Source organism: Pygocentrus nattereri, chromosome 13 (genome assembly GCF_015220715.1).
Source record: "Pygocentrus nattereri isolate fPygNat1 chromosome 13, fPygNat1.pri, whole genome shotgun sequence".
Taxonomy (NCBI): domain Eukaryota; kingdom Metazoa; phylum Chordata; class Actinopteri; order Characiformes; family Serrasalmidae; genus Pygocentrus; species Pygocentrus nattereri.
The window spans coordinates 34,794,773-34,803,051 of record NC_051223.1 but is presented as its reverse complement, the minus strand read 5'-3'; the positions used below and the strand labels follow the sequence as shown (position 1 = coordinate 34,803,051).

The 8,279-nt window shown below is 37.3% G+C and overlaps 1 long non-coding RNA gene across 1 annotated transcript; it reads left to right on the top strand.

Moving 5' to 3' along the window:
* Positions 1-2,378: 2,378 nt before the first annotated feature.
* LOC119264944 lies at positions 2,379-7,704 on the top strand. Its single transcript, XR_005131293.1, has 3 exons — positions 2,379-2,464; positions 5,536-5,668; positions 7,311-7,704. It is a non-coding gene; the product is annotated as an uncharacterized LOC119264944 (long non-coding RNA).
* The last annotated feature ends 575 nt before the right edge of the window (positions 7,705-8,279 follow it).

Genomic DNA, 8,279 nt, shown 5'->3' with positions numbered 1-8,279 from the left:
TTTAAAGGCCATCACTGTCATTAACAGACTCTTAACGGCATCGGCTGGCATCTCATCAACTTAGTATTAATAACTCGCGAATCAGAAAAGGACAAATTGTAGTCAAAATATAATGCTTCACATTGACTATATGGACACAAGTATCGGGACACACCTCCAAATCATTGAATTCAGGTGTTTCTTTCAGTCTCACTGCCACAGGTGTATAAAATCAAGCACTTGGCCTTTCCGAACATTTGTGAAAAAAAATGGGTCGTTCTAAAGACCTCACTCAATTTGAGCATGGTCCTGGATCAGGATACCACCACTGCAACAAGTCAACGAGAAATGTCTTCCCTCCTAGACACTTCATGATCAACTATGAGTGATATTATTGAAAAGAGGATGTGTTTAGGAATCAAAACAACTCAGCTACGAAGTGTCAGACCACAAAGTTACACAGCGGGTCACCAAGTGTACATCGTGCACAAAAGAGTTCTAAACCTCCTCTGGCATTAACATCAGCACAAAGACTGTGTGCCGTGAGCTTCATAGCATGTGTTTCCATGGCCAAGAAACTGCATGCAAGCCTTACATTATCAAGCAACACTGCCAAACGTCGAATAGAGTGGTGTTAAACACTCCACCGCTGGACTTTGGAGCAGTGGAAACATATTCTGTGGAGTGATGAATCACACTTCTCTATCTGGCTGAGTCTGGGTTTGGTGAATGCCAGGAGAACATTGCTTGCCTGACTGCACTGTGCCAAGTGTACAGTTTGGTAGAGGTGGGATAATGCTATGGGGCACCTTAGTTTCAGTGAAAATTTTAATGCTTCAGCCGACCAAGATATTTTGGACAATTGTGTGAGTTTGGTGTGGAAGAACTTGACTGGCCCGCACAGAGCTCTGGCCTCAACCCCATCAAACACATTTGAGATTAACTAGAACAGAGATTGCAAGCTAGACCCTCTCGACCAACATCAGTGTCTGGCTTCACTAATGCTCTTCTGGATGAATGGGCAAAAATTCCCACAGACACTCTCCAAAATCTTGTAGAAAGCTTCCCAGAAGAGGAGAAGCTGTTGTAGCTGCAAAGGAGCTACAACACATTTCAGACTATTAACTGACTTGGACTTTAGACTTTAAATCTTTTTGCTTTGGTCTATACTTTAATTGTGTTTATTTGATTAAAATATATGACCGAACATTTAATTTTGTCACTAACAAAACAATCACAACACTAATAAAACTTGTTTCAGTGGTGAAAATTTTAGATAATTTTGAGCAGAACTCAAAAATGCTTGTCAGTACGTGACTAGCAAACATAGTTTTTCAGTTGTCCACACGTAAAATCATAATAATTGTCATTAAAGCATAAAAAGTTTGCTTAATTGCATAAAATATGTGTTTCAATAGTGACGATTCGTAATGTTACACACTTATTTTACATTTACTTCAAAACAATTGCTCTCATGATTGATGATTAATCTAAATTGTTCAACCTTACGCCAAAAGAATGAAAAAATGTATTAAAAAATTGAAAATAAATCTCTGCAGAGTAAATTTAGGAGTAAGAATTTAGCAGAGCCACCTTCCAATAGAAGGTAACCTATAACTGATAGTTTTGTGTTTGTATTTTTTTGCTTGAATTATTACTCAGTGAGTGCCTTGGGCTGAAATATATCATTACATAATCATTGTAAACTGCTCTAAATACTTTTTCTTGTTGCTTTTTTTTTTTTTTTAATAGACTTTTTACTCCGAGAATGCAGTTTAAACTAATTCACTAGAATAGTCCTATACAATGTTTAATATGATTTTATACAGGTGGCTGAGAATGTTAATAGTTAATGGGAGTATCTACGAAGATGAAGGGCACCTCAAAGCGTCTTTAACATACTTGAAAATAAAACGGAAGTAAAAGTAAAATAACTTAATTGACCCCATTATCACACACTTTAACTTTTTCCATCAGCTTTAAGGGTTCATGGCATCATCTTGTGGGGTCAGCAGTGGCGGTGCTAGTGTTTTCTGTTTTCCGACGGGTTATAGGCTAACACCCTTCTCTAATGCTCGCATTCTTTACATCTTGCTGTACTTAACATTTGCACCCCATTTTGTCAGTCAGGGCTGAGTGACTTTGTACAACAATTTCGCTGGAGCTCTGGGGCCTTTGTGTATTGTTCAGGCCTTCTCGACTGACTGAACAGCCCGCCGAATGTATACAGTAGAGTTTTATTGATGCCACTATGGGCCTCTCTCTCTCTCTCTCTCTCTCTCTCTCTCTCTCTCTCCCCCTCTCTGTTCCCCTCTCCATCTACAACACAGAGCCGCAGGTGATCCAGCACAGATCAATTCATCTGCATGCGAGCAGCAGGCCGTGAGAGGTGTCTTTACGGAGGAATGAAATAAATAAATAAATAAATAAATAAATGCCTCTGAAAAAGAAACTAAGCCCTGAAGTGAAGAGCTTCATTTACACGGTAAGCATTTCCAACAGTCTTATTTACCGATCGCTGTAAATGAGGACGATCGCACCTCAACGTGAAATGATCTGTTTACTCTTAATGCTGTATTTACTTTTATGAATCGGTTATTTATGCTGCGCTTATTACTGTCTTGTCACCCTTTTTCCACTGTCCAATCAGCCAATAACAACCAAACAACTTGTCAACAGATTATAGTAACGTCTGATATAATCTTTCCATAAATAGAAGTCGTGTGAAAATGCAGAGAGAAGCACGGATGCTGTATATACAATATATGTAATATTTCTCAGTGTGAGATTCATATTTGCAGACCTTTTCATTTATTTTCACTATTTATTTCATTTTACTTTTTCCAATGATCTTATGTCACTGATCACTTTGCTGGCTTCATGCAAAATGAAGTGCGCTCCGAAAAATAAAAATGCCAAGAAGAGTTCTTTGCACAATGCCATGGAAGCATCATTTCTGGGTGCGCATGGAGAACCGTTTTTCTGTAAATGAGATGCGTAAGTGTGAAGAACCTCCAAATAATGAGTTCTAGAAAGAACCATAAAATTGTTGAAGAACTTTTATGTGAGGGCTCTTTGAACCGTTAAATGGTCCATCATATATAGATATCAAATCTCTCTCTTTTTTTAGAATCATTCAACAATCAAACACAAATACGGCACACCAGACAAATCTTTGTGCTTGAGTGTGTTTGTTCTGTCAGTGTTCTCTGGCCTTTAGGGAAAAACAAGGCTCTTCTATGACACCACCCAAAGCTTTTAACCCTTTTTTTATTTTTTTATTGTTATCGTTTTTTTGTGTGTGCCAATGGAATAAGAAGACTTCACTTTATAAAATGACTTAAGAAAACTTTTTTAAAAAGTACAGAAATGTGAATATTTTTTCTTACAATGAGCCATTTTAGATTTTGTCTAAATTTAAAATGATTTCAATTGTCCCATTATAATAGTTTTGCAGCAAACATAAGCTGATAACTTTATGCTGCTACACCCAGACAGTTAATCATCGAAGCTTTCCACCGCTACTTCATCCACATGCATCCATTCTGTTGAGCACAATGGAATCGAACTGAACATGAAAGTAAATAAGACATAAATACACAAAAAACAATAACATCCCCTGCACCTACTCTGCTATGCCCATTAGGCTGTGTCTGTAAATGAATCAGTCATGCTGGTGGGTGCTGATGAGAGCGGCTCTGGAGCAGTATGACGCTGGTGGACAGTGGTGTGAATGCTGGGTAAAAGGGAGCCTAATCGTGCTGATGTGATCCCGGCAGGGGGGCCTTTTATTCAGATGTGAATTAAAGCTGAAGACCGGACTCACACAGAGAAGATACTTAGGCCAATCCCTGACACTAACACACACTTAGTGCTAATGTCCCCCCCACCCCGGGAACCATGCTGTTAAATAGCCCGAACGGCAGGACTTATTTTGGGGTTATTATTATTGTTATCCGACCACAGCGAGGGTCCGTGTTGGTTAATGGGGAGTTTATTAAGAAGATTTCTGTGGTTTTACATGTTTAGTGTTTACAGAGACGCAGGGGGTCCAGCTCCGCTACTCTTTCTAAAGCAGTGGTATCTGTGTTTGGGGTGTGAGGGCATGGCTTTGTATTGTATTCTTTTATTTTAAAAGCCTTAAAAACTACACAGTTAAAAAAGCTGGTTCTTCAAGTGTTCTTTAGTAAATGCAATGGTTCTATTTAGAACCATGAGTTCTATACAGAACCATTTGCATACTTAAATGGTTCTTTGCATGGTGAAATAGCTCGTTAGATTAAGGGAGGATGCATTGTACTTGGTTCTATGTAGAACCTTTTAGAAAATGGTTCTAGATAGCACCAAAAAGAGTTATTCTATTGTTACAAGTTTGACATCGGAAACTTTGAAAGCACTTGTGCCAAAAATAGAAATACTATAGAAATGACAGGTAGAGGCAACTTTGGAGAGCTATTAGAGCTGAATCACTTTTGGTTCCTTGAAGAACCGTGCAATGTATGGTTCTTTAATGAAGCACTTTTGTAAATGATGGTTCTTCAAGAGCTCTTCAGTAAAGAAAATTGTTCTATTTGGAACTATGAACACTCAAAGAACCCTTTGTATGATTAAAGTGTTCTTTGCATTGTTAAATAGTTCTGATTTAAATAGACTGATTACAAGAATGTGTTGTATATGGTTCCATATAGAACGTTTTTGGAAAGGGTTCCTCTATTGTTATAATGCCAAGCCTGTAACAATAGAAAAGGTTCTACCAGTCTTAATGATGCTTTCATAATGCAAAGAACCCTTTAATCATGCAAAGCAGCATTAGAATTTGTGACTCTATGTAGAACCTTAGAATTGTCCTTTTTAAGATCCCTTGAAGAACCATCTTTTTAAGTGGGTAAATAAAACGATTGTGAAGAACCTTGTTAACAGTTAAAGAACCTTCACATAATGTAAAGGTTTTATACCCATTAAAGGTCTTTCCTAGAAGCTAAAACCCATTTAGGAACCTTTATTTTTAATAGTCTGCTCTTCTTTCTTCTGAAAACGGCTGAACTTTTCAATCAATTTTTCAATCAAACTTTTCAATTTTATTCATTTTTATTTATACTCAGTCTTATTCAAGCATCATCAAAAAATCCCAGATAAATCTTTTTATGTTTTATTTAAAGCATCACTCCATCAAAAAGGTGAAACAAATCCCCTTCCAAAAATAATTTGTTCTGACATGAATAATACAAGAAAATCAGATTCCATCTTTGCATATGTATTGATATGGAGGAGTCTCTGAGGGTGTCTGTCACAAAAGGTTTGTGCTTGTTATATTTGAATAGGGAGAGATCGGAGCTCAAACGTCCCCACAGGACGGCAGCCTGCGGCACAGCTTCGACTGAATGTGTTTAACCCACAATGTGAGAGGTAGTAAATCTTGAGTGTGTCTCATCTGGTGTAGCAGAGACAGCCTGCTTAAATACAGGATCATTCAAATGATTTCACAGCTCCGTGTGTGTGTGTGTGTGTGTGTGTGTGTGTGTGTGTGTGTGTGTGTGTGTGTGTGTGTGTCCCAAGTGTCCCTTTCTCAGCCTCGGGCTCCATGTCCCAGCAGAACTGGTTGCAGCGTTTCAGTATGGCGAAGCGTCTGGGAACATATTGGCCCTGACATAAAGGATGGATATGTTAATACACTGGAGAGTGTGAGCGAGTGAGTAAATGAGTGACTGTCTTTAGTGGTGTAAATGGCAAATCTCAAAGTACTGAGCAGCACAAAAAATCCAGTAATCTTTCCTCACTCATCATTGCTGTGATATCTAAATCTCGTTACTCCCTTTTTAATGTCTCTGCCCCATTTGAAAACACGAGCTGCCCTTCACATTATGCCACCATTTCATGGCGAATGCACCAAAATTACTTGAACTACTGGTCTTGTTACCTTAACATATCGTTTGTTTTTCAGTTTTTAACATAATTTGAAATTGCCTGTTGTCCTTTACATTGTGTGTAAATTTCATGAAGAACGGACCAGAAGAAATGGCCCAAAACTGCCTGGGAAAAAATCTGGTTCCATTGATTTACATTAAAAGTAGAGAATGTTCTTCCTTCTCCTGTAAAGTTACCATTTTGGAGATACAAGGTTTTGTTCCAACAGCAATGATGTGGTAAAGATAAGAAAGAAGAATGATTCTGTCTTCTTCTATAAAGCTGCTGTTTCACTAAGGTTTTGTCACAAGAGCAATACTGAATGAAGAGTTTCATCCCAAAACGCTGTTTATCTCTTTGTAATAGTTTTGTATATAACGAGTTTTTGAAAAGAACAACAACTGACTTACGATGAAAAAGACATTTGTATTCCTGTGGTGTTGATCATAATATAGTTTTGGGATTTCCTGAATGCGCAAAGCCCACATACACTATAAAATATGGTCTTTCCTAAAACATTTAGCACCCATTAGCTTTAGTGTGCTGGTTTTTTTCCTCCAAAAATGACCTATATTTTTCAGTTTGATCAGTCAGTCTTATCTGAACAACATCAAATAGCTCCTTATGTTTTATGCGAAGCATCACTCCACCAACAAAATCAACAAAAACAGAGATGTGTTTCATTAGACAGGACTTCAGACGTAAACCAAAGTCCTATAGTCTTAAACTCAGTCATGTAGTATCAGTTCAGTGAAGGCACACATTAATAAAAAAAGTTGCCATAAAGGGTTTTTTGAATTGATGCCATAGAAGAACCACTTTTGTTTCCCTAAAGAACCTTTAAATGGGTGACACATTAAGGAACATTTTTTAAATAAGGCATATGGGTGTGTATATATATATATATATATATATATATATATATATATATATATATAATTAAAGATTTTTTTTATGTTTAAAGAGTTCTATACCACATATACTAGTGAAATAGTTTTCCTAAAAGAACCATTTAAAAACCTTTGTTTTTCAAGATGCATGTTAGTTTGCTCAGTACAACTTTAAGGAACTTTTTTTCCTTTAAGGAACATTTTAAGGAACATTTTTTGAAATAAGACACGTGTATATATATAAATATATATATATATATATATAATGATAATAATGATAATAATAATAATAATAATAATAATAATAATAATTAAAGTTTTTTTTTACGTTAAAAAAGTTCTATACCACATTTCCTAGTGAAATAGTTTTCCTAAAAGAGCCATTTAAAAACCTTTGTTTTTCAAGATGCATGTTAGTTTGCTCACCACAATACGCTCTTTTGATTTAAATACCTTCTGAACGGGTATATTCAAACATATTACATCAGCGATAAAAAGTGCTTTCGATTTCTCCTGAATGTACCTGTCTTTGTGCAGATTTGGACAAAAGCCACCACCGCTGCTATTCTGGCGAAGCCATTCTATAGCCAGCCAAGCACAGCCTTCCCTAAAAGAGGAGGAAGACATTATTCAGCGTCTGTCCTTGTGATGTGGAGCCTCAGAGACCATGGCTGAGCAGTTAAAGGAACAGAAGACGAACGTCATTGTCACCCAGAACAGGTTCCTCATGTACAACGTCTATAATGGGGTCACAGTGGAGGAGACGATATCATGTGTAGGGTCATTTGGAAATGTTTGCTAATAGTCAATAGATTTTCCCCTACTAAATCAATTGAATTCCTTCTGTTTATATCCATCCTTACGGCCGTCCTCCGGAAGATGTCGTGCAGATGATCACAGTCAATTTCCATCAGATTTTCCTGGCTAACTATTTAATACTTTCGTCTCTCCTCTCTCGTTCACTTCTCGATGAATAGACTGTGGTAATGAAACCACTTCTGTGGAGTATTTTAAAAGACCTCAAAAGATCTATAAACAGACAGGAGCTAAAGTGTATCTCTAGGGCAAAGACGATAGCATTACAAATTGAGCAGCTTGTAAACTGTCTGTGCGTTTGATGGAATAACATTTAATGACGGTCCAGAGGGAATAGGATCTTTCCGAGGGTTTTGTCCCCTTTAGCAAATCCTCCGGCCCTAGGGATAAAGCACGGGTCAAAAAGATGCTGTGCTACTTTCCCCAGTGCAGCAGCAAACAAAGCTTAACATTTGGGCACTCTCAGAAAAGGTTCATAACAAATTCTGGTGAACAACTGAATGACACTAAGGTCTCTGCGTTCAGTGCAGTTGTGAGAAATTCAGGGTCAAATATTCCACCTTTAAAATAGCATAACTCATATATTACAATCATCTTTGAAATTCGAAGAAAGTCATTGCCGTGAGATACCAATGAATGTTAAAACTGTAACACATTTAGAAAAAATCTCTTCTGGAATGGGCCAAACGT